Here is a 22,065-nt window from a genome sequence, read left to right as displayed (position 1 = left end):
TGGCTCACCCCGTTCTTTAGCAAGGTCATCGTGAGTGTCCAATCCATCAATCGGACAGGGGTCGGACTATCCCTTTCTCTGAAGGGCTATGTTGTAGCAGTGTTGATAAACACTTAATTTAAGTCATTTAAAGCAAAAAATTATATTTAATTTATTTTATTTATTAAGAATTTGATGCTTCTTTTTATGTTTTACAGGAAAGATGATTGCCGATACAAAGTCCGATTCACAGATAAAAAAGACTCAAGTTTGAAGAAAATTAGACTTAAAATAAAATTTAAATAAAAAAAGGATGCATACGATATTACAGAAAATGAAGATACTATGCAAGGAACCCAAAAAGGATATAGAAGTCATTGTAAAGAAATAAAAGTTTCTTTTTAGAATCAAAAAGGAGTGGGCGCACGACAGTGAACGCGCGGCAGCGCGGCAAGGCGGGCGCGCGGCAGCGAACGTGCGGCATGGCGGGTGCGCGGCATTACGGGTGGGTTCACAGGAAATTGTGCTAGCGGACAGTGGCGAACAGATAGCAATGGATCTGAAAATTAAAGGAAAAAAAGATAATACTTGAAAATACTTCAAGAGGAAGAATTTGTATTTTCTTTATTTGCTTGTGATCTTTCCATCTCATCCATCCATCTTTTAGTCCTTCGTATTTTCTTTAGTCCCACATCGGAAAACCATGTAAAACTCCTCCCTCCTAACACCTATAAAAAAGGTTTTTGTAATCCCATTGGAGAGGAGAGCCCAAAAATTCTTATAGAGCCTTGCATAGAGGAAGAGAAAGGGACTACTCCATGAGCAGCTAGGCTAGCAGTCTCGGGAGTGGAGAAGAAATTTTGTAACGATACAGAGTGGGTTTATTGTTCTAAATTTTCTTATATTTCTTTATATGCAATAAAGATTATACTTTTTATTTAAATCGTCATGAGTTCTTTATTTACTCTCTTTCATATGCTTTTATTTATGTTTTCCTGTTAGATTAATACTAGGAATAACTTTTACTTTTTGAAGACGTACCGTGATCTATGGGTACGGGGTGTGCCGAGGAAAGATAGATATTTTTCTTAAGATTAATCGTATCTATTTAATTAAAAAAAAAGAGATACAACTCTACTAGTGCAAAATTAATTCAAAACTCCTGAGCTCTTTATTTTCTAATTACATCAATTTTAAGATAATTTATTTTCTAAATCAAAAACAACGCTTCTTTCTTTTATTTTACAATCTCAACTTAGCCCAAGGTCCCTGAGGATACGATCTCGACTCAACCTACCTACGTAGTGAGTAGAGTTATTTTTGGTGCTATCAATGACTACGCATCAAATTTTGGCGCCGTTGCCGGGGACCTTGGCATGGTTGAATTAAAAAAAAAAAATCACTGATATTTCATAACACTTAACTAAAATAGCATAACCTCAAATATAAAAATTTCTAACTTGATTGGACACCTTGTTTCTTTGCATTGCATCTCCATAATTAACTTTAAAGGCGCAACCCATTAACTAAGATAAGGTGGGGATTTGATCACCCTTCCTTGGCCCACAAATCACTCCCTTGCATTTGCATAACCTAGAGCTTAATCTAAAATTAATTAGACGTTGACCCCTAAGGATTTCGAGCTCATTAGGACAAGTGACCCTGAGAGTTGACCAGGTTAGACTTGGTCAGCTAGCTGGTGTCTAGGCAAGTGGTTTGCGGGACGACTGAGTCCGAAGGAAGGTGGTTTTTAATTAATTCCGTTCGCTAACCTGGCCAATTTAATTGGTGTCTAAGGAAAGCAACGGGGAGACTCCCACCAACTTTACACTTATCTGGCCAGTTAGTTGGTTAAGCTCCGACTTGGAGGGCTTGAAGGCTAACTACAGTTAGGAGCTGTCTAGAACTAGGGTAACTTTAGAATAGAGAGTCCACTGCGTGCTAACTTGATTGTAATTAAAATCTAACCACAACTAATTCTTTTATTAGTTTTAGGACTTCTTAGGATCTCTTCTTTAGAACTCTTTTCTCTCTTCTCCTCTCCTCTTAAAAATCCTTAACAGACTAGGATAGTCCTACATAGACCTTTTAGTTGCATGTTAGGTCGACGATCACTAAAACCCGACTTGCAACCATTAGACGAAGAATTAGAAAAGACTCTTAGGACTATCCGAGTTAGAAACATGGCTGCACCTGGTGAGGCTAATCCTCCACGCTCATTGAGAGAATATTTTACTCCATCCTCGTATACCTACTCTCCATGCATTCAAGCACCTCAGTAGAAGCTACCCAATATGAGATTAAGTCTAGCATTATTCAAATGTTTCCATCATTCTATGGACTTAGTAATGAGGACCCATACAAACACTTGGATGAATTTCTTGAAATTTGTTCCATAGTAAAAATCCAAAACTTCTCCGATGATGCCCTTAGGTTGAAACTGTTTCCTTTCTCACTTAAGGACAAAGCCAAGCATTGGTTAAACTCCTTAGACTCTATAACCATTTCAACTTGGGATCATCTTTAGAGAGAATTTCTCAAGAAATACTTTTCAATTGGAAAAATAAATCAAATTAGAAAAGCTATCACTAATTTTTCCCTATTGGAGGGTGAACTTTTTCATGAGACATAGGAAAGGTTAAGGGACCTCATTCGTAAATGTCCACACCATGCTGTCCCTAAATGGCAACTTTGTCAGTGTTTTTATGATGGTCTATCGGAGAAACACCAACAAATGGTTGATGCATTATGTGGTGGGACATTCATGCTAAAGAGTGAGGATGAAGCCTGGCAGCTCTTTGAAACACTTAGTGAGAATTTCCTACATCATATATCTGCCACTTCTAGAGAACAACCCATGCTTCAACAAAAAAGAAGTGGAATTTATCAGATTGGAAATGTCATAGATATCCACAGTAAGGTAGATGAATTGTCCCAAAAATTAGACTGTCTTCTAAATACTGGATAATCTCCGATTCCACCTAACCCAATCCAAGAAGTTTGTGCATTGTGTGTAAGTCCGAACCATTTTGTTAGTGAATGCCCAGCTGCACCTCAATTTTCTGAGTTTGTGCATGAGCAGGTTCAGCAAGCTCAAGTCCAACAAGCTCGCAGACCAGGAAACGATCCATATTCGAACACTTATAACCCCAGCTGGAGAAACCATCCAAATTTTTTTTGGAGACCACAACCAGTGGTTGGCCCTGCCGTACCTCGACCTCAATATCAGGACCCAACATATAGGCATGGACCATACCATCAATTTTAAAATGCTCCTCAACCGTCTACTACTGGTCACAGCTCAGCTTTTGAGGAAAAAGTTTTGAAAGCACTAGAATGATTAGAAGTCAACACTCAAACCCTTAACTCACACACACAATCCATTGCTAAGCTAGAGACCCAAATAGGTCAACTAGCGACTGCATTCAGTAGGAGAGAAGGAGAAAAATTACCTAGCCAACCCGAGAGCAACCCAAGAGGGCAATTTGTGATTGAGAGCTCTAATACCCCAGAAGCTTTTTCTGAATATGCCAAATCAATCATGACTCTGAGAAGTGGGAAGGTCATTGAACACACTAGTAAAACCAATGAGACCGACCCTAAACCTCTAACCAAAGCCAAATCACCCAAGAACAAGGAGGACTTTAAAATAGAGAATGAACCAACTGCATCGAAATTATCTTATTTGCCTAAAGTTCCATTTTCGGATGCCCTGAAAGCCCCTATTCCTTCAGATAAGAAGGGAGGAAGACTCGATGAGATATTGGAATTATTTAAGCAAGTCCAAATTAATCTTTCCCTTCTAGATGCAATCAAATAGGTCCCTGCTTATGCCAAATTTTTGAAGGATTTGTGCATCCAAAAACATAAATCTAGATCACAAATCCCAAAGAAAGTATGCCTCACTGAACAGGCTAGTTCTATCTTCCAGCATGCCACTCCTCCAAAGCTTAAGGATCCAGGAGCCCCCAATCATTTTCTGTGTTATAGGAGATTATCACATTGAAAAAGCTCTTCTAGATTTAGGAGCAAGTGTGAATCTTTTACCTAGTTCGGTGTATGAACTTTTTAGATTCGGAGAACTGAAACCCACATCAGTCACGCTACAGTTAGCCGACAGATCAATTAAGGAACCACGTGGAATGCTTGAGGATGTCTTGGTCAAGATAGATGAGTTTTACTTTCCAGTTGATTTTCTGGTTCTCGACATGAAACTAAGTGGCAATCCAAGATAAATTTCCATTATCTTAGGACGATCCTTTCTAGCTACGGCAAATGCATGCATTAATTGTAGGACAGGAGTCATGGACGTATCGTTTGAGAATAAAAAACTGAGACTGAATGTGTTTGGTGCTTCCCAAGGACCATCAATGGATAGTTGCTTCGAAGAGATACACTAGAAGACTTATAGAAGATGCAACACCCACAATTCTAGCACCAGACCCCTTAGATACTTGCTTGGCTCACTTTGGAGTGTATGACTTTGAGGGATATATGAAAGAAGTTAACACCTTGTTGGATACACCACACGATAAAACCACTCCTCCATGGACAATTAAGTATGAGCCATTGCCCACATTAGCCAGTACACCAATAGCCCCATCTTTAGAATCACCACCTACGTTAGAATTGAAACCCCTTCCTGCTACACTCAAGTATGTATTTCTAGGACCCAATGACACCCTCCCGGCAATCATTGCATGAGACTTGACCCCTAATCAGGAAGCACAATTGGTTGGTATTCTGAAGGAACACAAAGAGGCTATCGATTGGTCCATTACCGATTTAAAAGGAATTGACCCCTCCATTTGCATGCACCATATTCATTTTGAGGCAAATGCCAAACCCCATCGAGATATGTAGAGGAGATTGAACCCAAACATGCGTGAAGTAGTAAAGAAAGAGGTGGTAAAGTGGTTAGATGCTGGAATCATCTACCCCATATCCGATAGTAAATGGGTCAGTCCCACTCAAGTAGTACCTAAGAAATCAGATATTACTATGGTTGAGAACGAAGAAGGTGAACTGCTTCCCACTCGCATATCATCTGCATGGCGAGTATGCATAGATTATAGAAAACTAAATGTCGTTACTAGGAAGGACCATTTTTCATTGTCCTTCATCGACCAAATCTTAGAACGGTTAGTAGGACAAAGTTTCTTCTATTTTCTTGATGGTTATTTAGGGTACAATCAAGTACCTGTATTTTCGGATGATCAAGAAAAGACTACCTTCACCTGCCCCTATGGCACCTTCGCTTTTCGGCGTATGCCATTCGGGCTCTGCAATGCACCCACTACATTTCAACGGTGCATACTAGCCATTTTTTTGGATATGGTGGACAAATATCTTGAAGTTTTTATGGATGATTTTTCTATGTTTGGAACCACTTTTGAGGATTATCTCCATAATCTTTCCAAAGTTCTTAAACGGTGTATTGGGACAAATTTTATCCTAAGTTGGGAAAAGAGCCATTTCATGGTGTGGAAGGAAATTGTATTAGGACATATTATTTCTGAAAGAGAGATCGAGGTAGATAAAGCCAAAGTTGAGGTCACTTCAAAACTACCACCCCCTACTTCGGTCCGATAAATACGATCCTTCTTAGGTCATGCTGGATTTTATAGATGCTTCATCAAAAACTTTAGCAAGATTTCAAGACCCTTGTGCAATCTGTTGGCCAAGGACACACCATTTGTCTTTGACGAAGACTGTTTGAAAGCATTCAACACATTACGAATAGCCCTGACAACAGCACCCATAATATGATCCCCTGACTGGTCTATTCCATTTGAGATTATGTGTGATGCCTCTGACTTTGCAATAGGTGCCGTCTTAGGCCAAAAAATCAATAAGGAGCCACATGTGATCTATTATGCTAGCAAGACTCTTTCCGATGCCCAATTAAACTACACCACAACAAAAAAAAGAGCTACTAGCAGTAGTGTTCACCCTTGAAAAATTTTGCTCATATCTGTTAGGGTCTAAGATTCTAGTTTACTCTGATCATACGGCTCTGAAACATCTCCTCTCAAAGAAAGATACTAAACCGCATTTGATCAGATGGATCCTTCTTTTACAAGAATTCAATCTGAAAATCTGAGATAAGAAGGGTTCCGAGAATGTGGTAGCTGATCACATCTCCAAGATCTTAGTAGAACACACGATAGGCATATATGAGGTCAAAGAGAAATTTTCTGACGAACAACTTTTCGCAATCTTCTCTAGCCATCCTCCATGGTTTGCCCATATTGTCAATTACTTGTCAATAGGACAAGTACCTTCTCACGGGATAAAATAAGAAAAGGATCGATATTTTTCACAAATTAAACATTATTTCTGGGAGGAACCTGAACTATTCAAATACTGTCCTGATCAAATTATTCGCCGTTGTGTCTCCGAAAGTGAATTCCAAAGCATTCTCACTTTTTGCCATTCTTCGGCATGTGGGGGATATTTTAGTGGAAGAAAAACTGCAGCAAAAGTGTTGCAGAGTGGGTTTTGTTGGCCAACGCTTTTCAAGGATGCACATGAATTTGGCCGAAGTTGTCTGCAATATCAGCAAACAGGAAATTTATCCAAGAAGGATATGATGCCGCTGACCCCCATTTTAGTAGTAGAAATCTTCGATGTTTGGGGGATTGATTTCATGGGACCTTTTCCAGCCTCGTTTGGATTCGAATATATTTTGGTGGTAGTTGATTACGTATCAAAATGGGTGGAGGCAATAGCTACACGGACTAATGATAATAAAGTTGTAACTAGTTTTATCCAACGAAACATCATTAGTCGATTTGGCTTCCCAAGGGTGATCATTAGTGATGGGGGGATTCATTTTACGAATAAATATTTTGAAGCACTTATGAAAAAATATAATATTACACACAAAGTGGCCATACCATATCACCCCCAAACTAATGGTCAGGTAGAGGTGTCAAATAGGGAGATTAAACATATCTTAGAAAAGACAGTTAGGCCCGATAGAAAGGATTGGTCTCTTCGCTTAGATGATGCATTATGGGCTTACCGTATAGCTTTTAAAACCCCTATCGGTATGTCACCCTATCGATTAGTTTGTGGCAAAGCTTGCCATCTACCGGTTGAATTAGAACATCGTGCACTCTGGGCCATATGAATGTTTAATTTTAACATGAAGAATGCAGGTTCTAATCAAAGGTTGCAAATCAATGAACTGGAAGAACTTCGCAACGATGCATACGAGAGTTCATGAATTTACAAGGCTCGAACCAAAGTATTTCATGATAAATATATCTTTAGAAAATTATTTGAGCTAAATCAAAAGGTATGGCTTTTCAATTCCAGATTACGCCTTTTTCCCGATAAACTTCGATCCCGATGGGATGGACCTTTCATTGTCACACAAATATTCCCATATAGAGCAATTGGAATTCATGACCCCCGGAATGGCAATACATTTAAGGTAAACGACCAACGTCTGAAGCCATATGTAGATGAAATTGCACATAAAGAACGAATCGACACCATCTACCTATGTGATCCACTTTATAATGAATAATAAACTTGACGTCTGGCTGAAGACGTAAAACTTAACGCTTGTTAGGAGGCAACCCAACAATTTCATATTTTTTTACTTTACTGTAGCTGCAGGAATTTAGAACAAGAGCCTATTAATCAATGAAGCTATCTTCAACTTCTGAAGCAAAATTATCCCAGGTGCACTCTCTCCTTTTATTTTCTTTGCTTTCCTACTCCATTGAGGACAATGTAGATTAAGTTGGGGGGGGGAAGGAAATTAATCAAAGGTTGAGTATGGTCAGAAATAATTAGTTTTGTGTATCCAAATTTTATTTTAATTAAGAGTCAATTAGGTATCCTAATCAATGAATGATTAACGGTCAAGATAATTTTAGAGATACTGAGGAATAAATTATTAAGAAAACCCAATGAATGGTAGGGTTTAGACTAGACCAAATTTTAGGAGTGATTCTACAATCCTCTTCTTACTGATCTCAATAAAGAATCTGCTTCATGAGAGATTGGATGGAAAGGTCGAGGTATGCAAAAATTCTCTTTAAAATTTTTATTTAAAAAAAAATACATTGGTTTCCTACTGAGTAACCGGGCCCCTTCGCCTAAGTAAGCATTGTGGTTCGCGTAAAAAGGTAGGCAATGTTAAAAAAAAAAATAGTGGATAATTAGGGGACTAAATTGTAAGAAGATAATAAACCTCTCTCACATTAAGTTAGAGGATTTAAAGAGTAAAGTGGGGAGTTGGTGAAAGAAAAGCTCTTAAAATTTTTTTAGTTAATACTCAGCCACTAATTGGGTCAAATTGATAATCCAATGAAGTATCTCTTTAATGGTCTGATCAGGTATCATCTACCTTTTGGGATGCCTAACCTAACTTTTTATTCAAGATCGAGTCGGTACATAATGCTGATATATCTATTTTACTCGAGGACGAGCAAAATTCAAGTTGGGGGGTGTGATAAACACTTAATTTAAGTCATTTAAAGCAAAAAATTATATTTAATTTATTTTATTTATTAAGAATTTGATGCTTCTTTTTATGTTTTACAGGAAAGGTGATCGCCGATACAAAGAGTCTGATTCGCAGATCAAAAAGACTCAAGTTTGAAGAAAATTAGATTTAAAATAAAATTTAAATAAAAGAAAGATGCATACGGTATTATAGAAAATGAAGATACTATGCAAGAAACCCAAAAAGGATATAGAAGTCATTGTAAAGAAACAAAAGTTTCTTTTTGGAATAAAAAAGGAGTGGGCGCGTGGTAGTGAACGCGTGGCATTACGGGCGGGTTCGCAGGAAATTATGCTGGCGGACAGTGGCGAACAGATAGCAATGGATCTGAAAATTAAAGGAAAAAAAGATAATACTTGGAAATACTTCAAGAGGAAGAATTTATATTTTCTTTATCTGCTTGTGATCTTTCTATCTCATCCATCCATCTTTTAGTCCTTAGTATTTTCTTTAGTCCCACATCGAAAAACCATGTAAAACTCCTCCCTCCTAACCCCTATAAAAAAGGCTTTTGTAATCCCATTGGAGAGGAGAGCCCAGAAATTCTTCTAGAGCCTTGCATAAAGGAAGAGAAAGGAACTACTCCATGAGCAGCTAGGCTAGCAGTCTTGGGAGTGGAGAAGAAATTTTGTAACGACACAGAGTGGATTTATTGTTCTAAACTTTCTTATATTTCTTTATATGCAATAAAGATTATGCTTTTTATTTAAATCATCATGAGTTTTTTATTTGCTCTCTTTTATATGCTTTTATTTATATTTTTCTGTTAGATTAATACTAGGAACAACTTTTATTTTCTGGAGATGCACCGTGATCTATGGGTACAGAACGTGTCGAGGAAAGAAGAGTTGTTTACCTAGTACTTTTCAGAGATGCGTCATGATCTATGGGTACGGGGTGTACTGAGGAAAGATAGGTATTTTTCCTAAGATTAATCGCATCTATTTAATTAAAGAAAAAGAGATACAACTCTACTAGTGCAAAATTAATTCAAAACTCTCGAGCTCTTTATTTTCTAATTACATCAATTTTAAGATAATTTATTTTCTAAATAAAAAATAATACTTCTTTCTTTTATTTTGCAATCTCAACTTAGCCCAAGGTCCCTGAGGATACGATCTCGACTCATCCTACCTACGTAGTGAGTAGAGTTATTTTTGGTGCTATCAACGACTACGCATCAAGTGTCTTGCCAGAGCTTGATCTCCTCTGACCTCTCTGACTCCTTGGCTAGTAGGAAATTTTAGCTTCAAGTGGTAGGTCGACACCACAGCTCGGAGAGCATTGAGGCCAGATCGATCGAGTATTGCATTATAGGCAGACGGCGCCCTTACTACCAGAAAATCCACCTGTGCTCTTGATTGCTTTGGGTATCGACCTGCAATCATGGTTAAAGTTATTACCCCTTCCATTGGTACAACATCGCCAGTGAACCCTACCAACGGGGAGTTTATAGGCCCTAATCGACCATCCGGAATGGATATTTTCGAGAATGCATCGTAAAACAGAATATTGATCGAGCTTCCACTATCAACAAGAATGCGATGTACATCATAGTCAGCAATATTTAAAAAAAATTACAACCGCATCATTATATGGGAATTGAATCTTTCGAACATCTTCTTCTGTAAAGGTTATAGACTCTTCAGTCCTCTGCCGCTTGGGCGGTACGGTCGATCCACTGGCTGCTCCCCATCGGGATCCTCCAGAGATGGTGTTGACGATCCCGGTTGGAGGCTGATCTTCAGGCTGTTCCTCTCTCCTTGGCGGCTCTGGCTGTGGTAGGGCCCTCGGTCGATCCTCCCTACCTTCAAGTCGGCGTCGGATGAATTTGTCGAGCCGACCTCATCTGATGAGCTCCTCGATCCGTCAGTTCATTTCTTGAAATCTTTATTCCAGGAGGTCCTCTCGACTGTGAGTCTCGAGGGTCTTCTGGTAGAATGGAGGTAGAGACCCTCCGGGGGTGGAATCATGATCGGACGGAGGGCTCTCTGCCATCTGCTTCCCCTTTTCGGGGAAGACAGGGTGACTTGCCCAAGTGGCCCATCCGGTCGTCGGATTCTGAAACTCCGACGATGCTCTTTCCAGCCGCACTGATGCCTGCGGCTGCTGCAACTACTGCTGCATGGCCTGCACTGCTTCGGTGAGGCCCCTGACCTGCTAAACCAGCAAGTCAAACTGCTCCATGTCGACTACCGTTGTCGGAGGAAGAGGAGCCTGGGAAACAGGAGACGAGGTCGGAGCTTGTGGAGCTCACTGAGATCTGGCCGTGGAGGCTGTGGATCGCTTGGTGGATGCCTTTTGAGGAGGCATCAGGTGGAGATCTAGTAGGAGAAGGAGAAGAAGATGTCAGAGAAGATGATCGGAGACAGTCCCATTGAGCACTCCTTTAAGAACAAGGGTACTGTGAAGACACAGGCCCTTTCTCTAGCACCAATTCTGTTGGTGCAGAATTCTGCCGATGCTGGAGAAGCTGGAGTCGAGGGGATCGCATCCATTGTCGGGACCTGCAAAGGAAGTCTAAACCAGAGTTGGGGGTGCTCCGGCAAGACCCTCCGATGCTCAAGTCAGTACTCTGTCTCAACAGAAATGGAGCACTCGAATGGAATTTTAGCAGAGTTTCGAGATAGAGTTTAGAGCTTAGAGAAGAACATATCTGGGGGTCCCTTTTTATAGATGGAGAGCGTAACTGATTGACAGCAACATCTGTAACCGCCTGGTAGTGGGCCGTTCAGGGCCATGCGGAGTTTGTTACGAAGAGTAGTGGCGTTGGGGGGCCATTCAGGGCCACGTGGAGTTTGTTATGGAGAGTAGAGTGGTGTCCGTTGTCATGACTTGCCAGAGAGTAGTGGGGCCGCATGGAACCTATTATAGAGAGTGGAGTGGGGTAGTGGCCATTGTCATGACTTGCCAGAGAGTTTGGGTCTGACGGCTGAAGCTCGATTGGGATGTCTGATGGAGTGGAACGGCTTTCTATCTCAGCAATCCAGGGAAAGCTTGGATGTTTTCGAGGTTGCTGACGAGTCTACTGTTCTCGGATGCCCTGGGCGTTGATGCTACAGGCGGGAGTTATCTGCTGTAGAAGCTCGGATGGAGACTTTCTGTTGGTGAAGTTTGGTAGAAGTTCGATTGCTAGAGAAGTCCATCTGGGATTTGCTTGATGTGGAAGCTCGTCTGAAGATTGTCCATCGGAGAGGTCCAGTTTCATGTAGAATCTGGTGGAGGGTCGTCCGACAGTGGAGTTCGGATGGTGTTGTGGAGGTTTGTCTGCTGGAGGAGTCTTGAGGACACTATGGAAGGTCGAACATTGGAGGAGTTCGAGATTCAATTCTACTGTACTCCAACTTTTGTAGGAGTCTGAAAGGAGTCCGCTTATTATAGAAGCTCGGATGAAGATCGGTTGTCGTGGAAGCTCAAATGGAGATTTCTTATTGTAGAAGTCCCGCTGCTGGAGAAGCTCGATCATTGATGAAGTCTGGAAGAGGTTCGGAGTAGAGATCCAGCTGGTGGAGCCCATCCATTGTAGGAGTTCATCTGTGATCCATCCACTGTAGAAGTTCGGATGGAGTCCGACTCTTGTAAGAGCTCGGATGAAGTCTGCTTGCAATAGAAGTTTGGGGTAGAAATTTGATTCTTGTAGGAGCTCGGATGAAATTCGAAAGGCGGTCGACCATCGTAGAAACCCAGATGGGGTCTGACTACTGTAGAAGTCCTGCTGTTGGAGAAGCTCGGACATTGACGAAGTCCGAAAGAAGTTCAGAGTAAAGTCGTTCATGACCGGAAGAAGTCTGGAAGAGATTCAGAGGGTAGCCAATCATTGTAGAAAGTTGGTTGATAATGAAGCCCAGAGGGCATTTGGAGCAATCCGGTAGATGAATGGGGGAGCTCATTATTGGAGAAGTTTGGATGGCATTATGGAAGCTCGACGGTCGAGGGAGTTCAAAAAGATGCCACACAAGGTCGGAAGCCAGAAAAGCCCTGGAAGGATTGGCCTTTTACAAACTTCGGCTGGGGGTATTTTATACCCAACACCAGTATATCAAGAGTTGAATTTTTGAATTGACATATTTATCATATTATTTTAGTAATTTGATATATATAACATTATTACCTGATTTATTTAGTGAAAGATATACATTATTTATTGGACTGTTTAGCTCATGATGAGTTTTCTATTCTTTTTTATAGATTCAAAAAATTAGCTTGATGCAAGATTTTCATTTGGGAGTGCGATTAGAGATGGAGTTAGTCTACTTATTTGATTTAGGATTTATCAGAGTTAATGATGCAAAACCTTATTTATTATTGACTTTGTCAAATATTTATTTTCTTTTTGTTGACACTGAGTTTTGATTCCCTCATTTGAATTAAGTTATGAATATTTATTGTTTAATTTTATTCCACTATTTGTTTATGATATCATGATGAGATACCTTATATACTTATGGGAAGAGTTTATTATGAGTATGTGGCGGTTGTCATGATCCCTAGCTCGTGATCTTGGGTCGGAGACGTGACCATTTATATGAAATTAGAGAATAAGTAGATAAATTATGACACATAGAATCAGATATAGGATGAGTATAGATGGATAGACATCAGAGACATCGAGATGTAGATCTAGTTGTAGGATTTGATAGATAATGGATAATTTATAGATCATATTATGATTAGTTAGATTTTGATCTACAGTAACTGCAGAGGATTGACTATAAAATTTTATTGTGCATTATGACTATTAAATTGATCATTAATAGTTTGAGTGGATTGCAATCTTAAATTTGATATGGGAGAATACGGTGATGTTGCTTTTGATTTTGAAATTAATTCTTTAATGGCAAGATGAAGATTCATAAAATATTTTTGAAGGTTGAACTAAGAAGAGCTTTTATGATATTTGATTGGAATATTCATTGAGATTTATACTGGAATGTGGGTCATATATGAAGCTTGATGTAGAAACAGACATACAATTAGGGATATTGCAAAGACGTATATTTGTTATGGAAGAAATTAATCATAAAATTATAGAATATTTATTTGGTAGAATCTTTAATTACCATCTATGGATCCAAAAGATAGATCTCAGTTATGTCTATTAAAGACTATATGATATATATATATATATATATATATATATATATATGAAACTTCAATTCAAAGAATATGTATCTAAGTTAATCGATGGATTTTCTACCATTGTCATTGAGGTTTCCAAAGAAATCCTTGATTGCTATTTTTGGATGATCAAGATAAAAACATACTATTTATATCTATTCAAGATTTTGAGATAGGTGAAACTGTAATTTAAAATTTTTGGTTTATGAACTGATTTGGAGTTCTTTTACCCTTGAGATCCTTGATAAATTTTGGTATTACATGGAGATTTGAGTTTAAGAGACTTGTATGATTGTTATGGAAGGATTTTGATGGATGTCAAAGATCTTGATACAAGAAATTTTAGAAAAGATAATTGAATCAGTTTTACTTATATGTTTGGATTTAAGTTCTAACTTGATGAAGCATTAGAAGATTTTCTTATTGATTTTACTTTTGAGATTTTAATTTGAAATTGTCTAATTGAATTGATACGATAATTAAGATTTGATTCATATTAGATTATAATAAACTTATATGGTGGTTTTGAATAAGTCAATTGATTAAAAGATTGATTTAGATGGATGCGCTCGATGCATATTGGGGACAAGACTTAAAAGTTTCTTTGAACTGACACGGAAATTAAAAATTTTGGATCTTCTAAATATAAAGTAATATTTTGATTGAAAGTTATTTATTACATTCAGAGAAATTTTGATGGTTTAGATCAGAGTGCACAGCATAAGTACGGTGATCTGGATTGTTTGAGCTAGTCAGCAATATTGATTTTTTTTGAGTTAAAAATTTATGATAGATGATATGATTTGATAATCTTTATATAGAAAATTTATTGATAATGGAAAGGATAACAGTTTTATTTTGTATTATTTTAGATGTCGTTGAAGGGAAAATCGGCTTTTTCCTTGTAGGATCTTCCAGATCTAATGAGATCTGGGATGGAATATTTCAAAAAAAAAATTATCTTACTATATTTTAGATCTAATATCTATTAGATCTAATTTTTATTATCTGATATTAAATCTAAAATTAAATCTAAAACTTGAGGATTAGAGGAATACCTCTAGGGTAACTAGATTACCTTGTAGATGATCGCAACAATGCCCGAGGTTCTAAAATAGCCACACAGTCGCCTAGCTTCTACCAGTATCCACTTGAGTAGGATCTAGATTATCTTCTCCTCACAAATTTTTGCTCCAAAAATCAGATCTAGATCTGATCTGTAAGATCTTCAAAAAATCTTCTGAAGCTGGAGCAGCAGCTTCTCGATAAATTCCTGCAGCCTTTTGATCAGGGAGCCACCACACCTTGGACAAGCACCAGATGGATGCCCAACCTCTTGGACGTGAAGAAGGGAGGTAGAGGAGTAGAGAGGCCATGGAGAAGTGGAGGGGTTTCACATTTTTGCTGGGTATTGAGCAGATTCTCTAAACCCTAGGCGCAAACAGGGTTTAAATAGACCCTGCTGCGCCATGCAGTGCCACATCATTCAATCAATCAAAAAATTCTAATTAATTTTGAAAAAAATTTGATTGATGGAGTGATATCATCTGATCATATCAGATAAGAACCCCACCAAACCCTCCTACTGTTGGTGCCAACACTGGATAAGCACAGTGAGATTGGCGCCCAACAGTTTGAGTCGATCAAGGCATAGAGTCCTCATCTCATGGGATACTATCCTTATCCACTTGGGGTGCATGCCATATCTGATTATGGCACCCACTTTGAGGATAAAATTAGTAGGTGGACACTCCACAAAAAACTCTCCAATGACCTCTTGCCAAGTGGCCTTCAGTCCAAGGTCCATGGGTCAACGTTTGACCGATGTCCTAAAATAAAAATGACAGGTGACAGGAATTGACAGGTGTTGTCTTAAATTCATCTCATGAATTAAGATAAAATTTTTTTGAGCTAGACTGGCTTCAGTCAGACTGAGAGAAACCTTCTCAAGATTCTCTGGGTGAGTCAAATCACATTTGGCTCAGTCAAGATAGAAAAAATTACATGAGGAGAAAGTTAGGCTCAATCGTGTGCTAGCACGATTTCCTTGAACCTAATTGGATCTAATCCAAATAAATCGAACTGGGCTAGCTTAATTGATGACATCCAGATTCTAACTCTTATTTGTGTGACCCCATTAGGTTCATTTCTATATGGTAATGAGATATGTCGTGATCTCATCATCGACATCATCGAAACTCCTTTCGATAGACCAGAATTCTTCTGATTCAGACAATTAGAATGATCGATCATCAAGATCATTCTAATTGCTCCCAAAATCCATCAGTGATACCTAGCAGTATATGGTGGCAATCCATCAGAAATGAAGATGAACCTTTTGGTGCAGCTACCTGTGTGATTGTGTTCTTCTATCATGAGTCCCGACTGAATTAGGGTTATGGTGAACTCATCAAACCCAACATTAGTCATATGAATCAATCGATCGATCCAAATCTGATGTGAAACCTTAATAGAAAACTCTTTTTCATTATTTCACTCTGCCATGGCCATGGGCTTAAGGACTCGATCTTTCGATCATCATAGGACTACTCCTCTCATCTATCGAGGTTGATAGATCCCATCTTGGTGCAATCTGGTTTCTAAAATGAATATGCTACAGCTAACATACACCTCAGAGTTTCGAATGGCTAGGAGACTGAGTTATGGTGTAGTCAAACTATAACATACTCAAAGTGAACTGTCGATGTACCTCAGGTCAAAGAACTAGACACACAGCAGTAGCATCGAGCTAGTCATTGATGAGAAGGTAGACTTCCTTATGACTGCTCGAGGTGGTCATGCTCAGTACTCTCATTTTCAATGAATACCTATACTCTCTCTCTAGTGTCTCCACACCGTAGACTCAAGACATATCTATCCTAAGAAAGCGATCGTACACCAACCTTCCGGATCGATCACCATCCTCATAATGATCCTATGGTCAGAAGCTGTTTATGAGTTAGTTATGTAAATTCATGCCTTAAATTTTTAACTCTTGAAAATATGAATTAACATTCCTACTAACTCAAAGGATGTATCACAGACATAATGTACACAATGTGATAGTAGAATAACTTTTTTATTCATTTATTGTCAAAATTATAAATTTGTCCTTACATTTGTACAGGAATGTGTCAGCCAATCTGGCATCTAGGGCACACATCTAACAAACTCTCACTTGACCTAATGTCAATTGGCTACATATCTAAGTCCCATCTTCTCAAGGTGGGCTTCGATCTTCTACTGGCTTAATGGCTTTGTCAGTGGGTCTGCCACATTGTCTGTGGAGTCGACTCTCTTATCCTCGACATAACCCTTTTCGAGGTAATCACGGATCAGATGGAATCGCTGCTCGATATGCTTGGACTTCTGGTGAGACCTTGGCTCCTTAGCTAGGGCTATGGCACCATTATTATTGCAGTAAAGAGGGATGTCATCTGATGACATCACTCCAAGCTCTGTGGCAAACTTCTTATACCAGAATACCTCCTTCGCAGCTTTCGATGCAGCAATATACTCTACCTCCATGGTGGAATCAGCAATCACCATCTGCTTGAAACTCTTCCAGCTAACTGCACCACCATTGCAAATGAACAGACTTTCAGTTGTCGACTTTCGATCATCTATATCAGACATAAAGTCTGAGTCTGTAAATCTCTGAATCTGGAGTTCTCCATTCTCAAGGACTAGAAACATATCCTTAGTCCTTCTCAAGTACTTAAAGATACATTTCACAGAAGTCCAGTACTCTTCGTCTGGATTCGACTGATATCTGCTTGTGATACTCACAGTATGGGCTATATTAGGTCGTGTACATAGCATGGCATACATGAGGCTTCCTATTGTTGAAGCATAAGGGATCTTGCTCATGCGTTCAATCTCCTCAGGTGTGCTAGGGCACATCTTCTTAGAGAGATGAATGCCATGTTTAAAAGGTACTAAACCTCTTTTGGAGTTTTTCATGCTAAACCTTTTTAGCACCTCCTTTATGTATATCTTCTGTGAAAGTCCTAGCATCCTATTTGGTCTATCTCTATAGACCTTAATACCTAGTATAAAGGATGCTTCTCCTAGATCTTTCATATAGAACTCCTTAGACAATCATATTTTGACTGAGGTCAACATGAAAATATCATTTTCAATTAAGAGGATGTCATCAACATACAGTACGAGGAAGATAACTACGCTCCCACTTACTTTCTTGAATACACATGGTTCCTCCTCGTTCTTGATGAAATTAAATATTTTGATCACATCATTGAAATGAGTTTTCCAGCTCTGAGATGCTTGCTTAAGTCTATAAATGGACCTTTGCGGCTTGCAGATCTTGTGATCATCATCACTGGATGTGAAACCAAGCGGCTGTTCCATATAAATATCTTCCTCAAGACATCCATTTAAGAATGTCATTTTCACGTCCATCTGTCATATTTCATAATCGAAATAGGCTGCAACAGTAAGCAATTATTAGAAATAGTGTCCCAAAGCCAATCGTCAGCCTGTTGACGGTTGTGCTCATTTTTATATTTGTACATGAATTATGAATTAATAAAAATTATTTTGGTATTTTTCATCACAAAATATTTCATCTTCTAATGAACTCCTATATTGTGGTGAAGTCCTTAGGACTATTTAGACTCGACAAAGGAGGATTTATCGTTTAGTCCTTAAAACTGTTCGCGACCAAATGATACGTTGTTACCAAGGATGACAATGTTTATCAAGCATAGGTCATTGTGTGCCATATAGATTGGTTATTCTCTTAACCAATGAGTGTGGAGACACTGGTATGGCATACAGGTGAGATGTAAGGGTACATCTGTACTGAACGTGACCGACTCCGGAGCTATTTCTGCTGTCAAAATTTTCTCTGATGGAATATGGATATAAATATCCCTCTGACCTGAGACCGTCACGGTGACTTGCAAGCAACTCACTGCACTTAGGCACTGGACTACCTGAATTTTTAATTCAATGACGAAAGGCTGCTGGGTGTAGTCAAGTACTTGACTTGTCGGTGCATGTGTCAAGATGGGATTGACCACTCTAGTTTAGGAGCTGTGTATAGTCGTGTTTCAATTTAGCAAAACCTTGGCCAGGGTAGTCCTTGTGAGGAGTCACAGGACTGTTTGAGTTGAGCACAATTCGGATGATCTGATCAGGGTTGACAGTTTAACCCTGAGTCATCCTAAACACAGGGGTCAAAAGGATGAATTATACAGTAACCATATTCATGTAGGTTCTGAGTGTTGCGATTGTGACTCTTTGACCTATCCGGATGTCGGGTACCATTGCTAGATGGTCACTTCGATTAGTACAGGAATTGGTTCCTGTGCTACCGACTTAGGTTCGAACCTGCAAGATCACACACATTAGACGTTCCTATCTGATCTGATGGCTGATGTAGAATCCTACATGTTTGGGACTTAGTGATCGAGAATCAAGATTCTCTGATCATGAGTTCCACACATTATGGGTACCGGGGTCAAGAGTCCCACTGGTTGGGACTTTTCGATCAGGGTTACATATCGATGAATTCTGATGCCCGATTGCCCATCAAATTTGGACTCAGTATTTATGAGAGATTTAATTAGTGATTTTATCACTAATTAACTCAATTTGATGGAGTAATTATTTTTGGATCAAGTCCAATTGAATTGGATTCAGTTGGGTTTGACCCGATTAGGTTAAGAGTTGACCTAATCGTCAAGATGGTTTGATTCCTGATTTGATCAGGGGTTGGACTTAGTCAATTTTTAATTTGATTAGGATTTTATTGAGCCTAATTAAGCCTAATTTAGTTGGGTTTAAATTAGTCTAATTGGACCTAACTTATTTGGTTTAATTAGGTTGGTTTAAATAATTAAACCATCTTGACCCAATCTCCATGCACCACCTCACTTCCATTGCACCCATTTGAATTCATGAGAAGGAACTTCTCATAAATTTTTTCCTCACACCAAGCCCTCTCCATGCCCCACTTTAATGTGCCATATGAATGGATAAGGATGATTGGTTGGCCATTCAAATTCAAAATAAAGTTTGAATTTGAATGGGCAATCAATCTTTGCACCTTATCCCTTTTTTTACGCCCCATTTATTACATGAGAAAAGATTTCTCATGAAATCACTCCATGCATAATTTAAGCCATGCCTCACACCTTTAGTGGATAAGGGATGAGTTGGTGTCCATTTAAATTTAAAATTTAATTTAAATTCAAATATGCAATTATTCATCTTTATCCTTTCTTTTGGATAAGACGTTTGATGTTGTTATAAAAGGAGGAGAAGAGTGGGGCATGAAAGAAGAAGATTTTTGGAAAAAAATTCTAGGGCATGAGAAGTCTTGTGCATGAGAAAGAAGTCCATATCCTTCCAAGAGAAAAAGAAAGAAAAGAAAGAAAAGTGGGTGCAAGGTTTTCGGTGAGTTTCCTAGAGTTTTAGCCTGGGGTTTGGGAAGTGAGAAAGTGAGCTACGAGTGTCGTGAGCCCACAAAATCTCAGAGAGATCTTCAACATCCTCTCAAGCATGTCTGTTGATAATCTGGAGCATCCAAAGAATCAACAGACATCGATCGAAGGAGTTCGATCAGCATTGACCGTCAAAAGGGCTCTACAACGAGCTAGCACTCGTGAGGAGTCGATTAGATCGAAAGCTTCGTGTGGATGATCCGCAGAGGCCAAACACACTATATGGCTATGTCACGATGATCAAACTCTTCCGACGGTGATCAGATTATGGCGATCTACTATCCGCATAAAGGTATTGTGTTCTGAACACATTACAGTAAAGTATTTACTATTCGAATTTGAATTTCAAATTTAAATGAATGCATGCTATATATCATATTTAGATCATAGTGTAGGATAAATTCATATTAATTAATAAGATTAATTAATAATTTTCACTGTAAAATCAAGATTTTGAAAAAGTTTTAAAATTACCATTTTACCCCTGCACTGAATTTCCCCACAAGTGGTATTAGAGCAGGTTCTTATATATGATATATATATTTGCATGTGTAGATTAAGTTGTAATCTAAAAGTTTAAAATTTAAAATTTGAATTTTGAAAGTTGTTTGAAATTCAAAAATTAAAAAATTCAAAAATTTGAAATTTAAAATTTGAAATTTGAAATTTGAAATTTGGTTGAAATTTTAAATTTGAAATTTTAAATTTAAAATTCAAAATTCAAAATTTAAAATTTAAAATTTGAAATTTAAATTTTGAAATTGGTATATTTAGATATACTTGATCCAAGTAGCAAGTAATCAAATTGGGTTGGTTGCCATGGCCGTCTGGTCATAGGAGAAAAGCAGGGTTTAAAGGCCCTCTCCTCCCATTCGATGGGGTCTCCTATGGCGGTAGGGGTGCCGTTGTAATTATATCCCATGCAGATGAAGCAGTGAAAGGAATTAATTGTAAAGGTTCAATTATGAAATTTATCATGAATATGTTAGATTAGATCTAAAAGAATATTCATGATTTATTTTGATTGAGTTATTTTCTGTTATGTAATTAGCAATAGGATTGCTATTTATGAAATGTGCTGATCTATTTGTGAAATGAGTCAACATATTTGGTGAACAGAAAATAAAACCTTTCAAATTTGAAAATTATTTTCGAAATGTCAAACCCTGACCCATCAGTCCAAATACTTAATTAAAAGAATTAAGTATTGTCTAGTAGGTCTAGAATTGTGAATTAAGACCTAAGACAATTGCATAAACTTGTGGGTCAATGGGTTAGATGGATTAGGTCCATAATTGGATTAGACCTAAGGTTAGCTTAAAGAAATGGACTAAATTAGAGTAATTGGTCAAATCTAATCAAAAGTTGAATTAGATTAGATCAAGGATACTCTAGACTCAACTCCAATAGTTGTAGTTGAATGGGTCCATGTCTTTAACTAGACCAAGATGGACTTAATTCATGGCTATGCGGTAGAATCCTATTTAATAAGTTGATCAAATTAAAACTAATGAACCGGTTGGTGTCTAAGGTAAGTTTGGCATTTTGACCAGTGGTTTTTAAGCGGGAGCTAATCGCAGTGATTCGATCTCTGACGAGTTAATGGCTTATCCCCACCACTGATCTCACTTACCTGGCCAACCTGGTGAATTAGGTTTTGATTAGATCACTTGGTGATTAGGGCTCACCCATGTCATTAGGTAAATCAATTTGACTGATTTAGGTGCTCCTAATGCCAGCTTTAATTAATTTTTTTTTAATCTGACTTGGTGAAGTCAGTGGGAGGATTGAAATTGGCTGGATATTTTTTTCTCATCTATCCTTTAATAAAATCCTCAAAAATTATTAGGTCCCTAAAAATGATTAAGTTATATCGATAACTAAGTCATAGCCTCCCATTAAGTGAGTGATAATGAGTCCATTAGTTTAATAATCATTGGAGGCCCAAAGGCTTGGTGCTTATTGACTTATGGA

General features: G+C 38.4%; 1 non-coding gene across 1 annotated transcript; it reads right to left on the bottom strand.

Annotated features, from left to right (window-relative positions):
- Nucleotides 1–2,549: 2,549 nt before the first annotated feature.
- LOC140854193 (small nucleolar RNA R71) lies at nucleotides 2,550–2,655 on the bottom strand. The gene has a single exon (XR_012137327.1). It is a non-coding gene; the product is annotated as a small nucleolar RNA R71 (small nucleolar RNA).
- Nucleotides 2,656–22,065: the final 19,410 nt, after the last annotated feature.

This window comes from Elaeis guineensis, chromosome 15, assembly GCF_000442705.2.
Source record: "Elaeis guineensis isolate ETL-2024a chromosome 15, EG11, whole genome shotgun sequence".
Classification (NCBI taxonomy): Eukaryota; Viridiplantae; Streptophyta; class Magnoliopsida; order Arecales; family Arecaceae; genus Elaeis; species Elaeis guineensis.
This window is presented reverse-complemented; position numbering and strand designations above follow the sequence as displayed.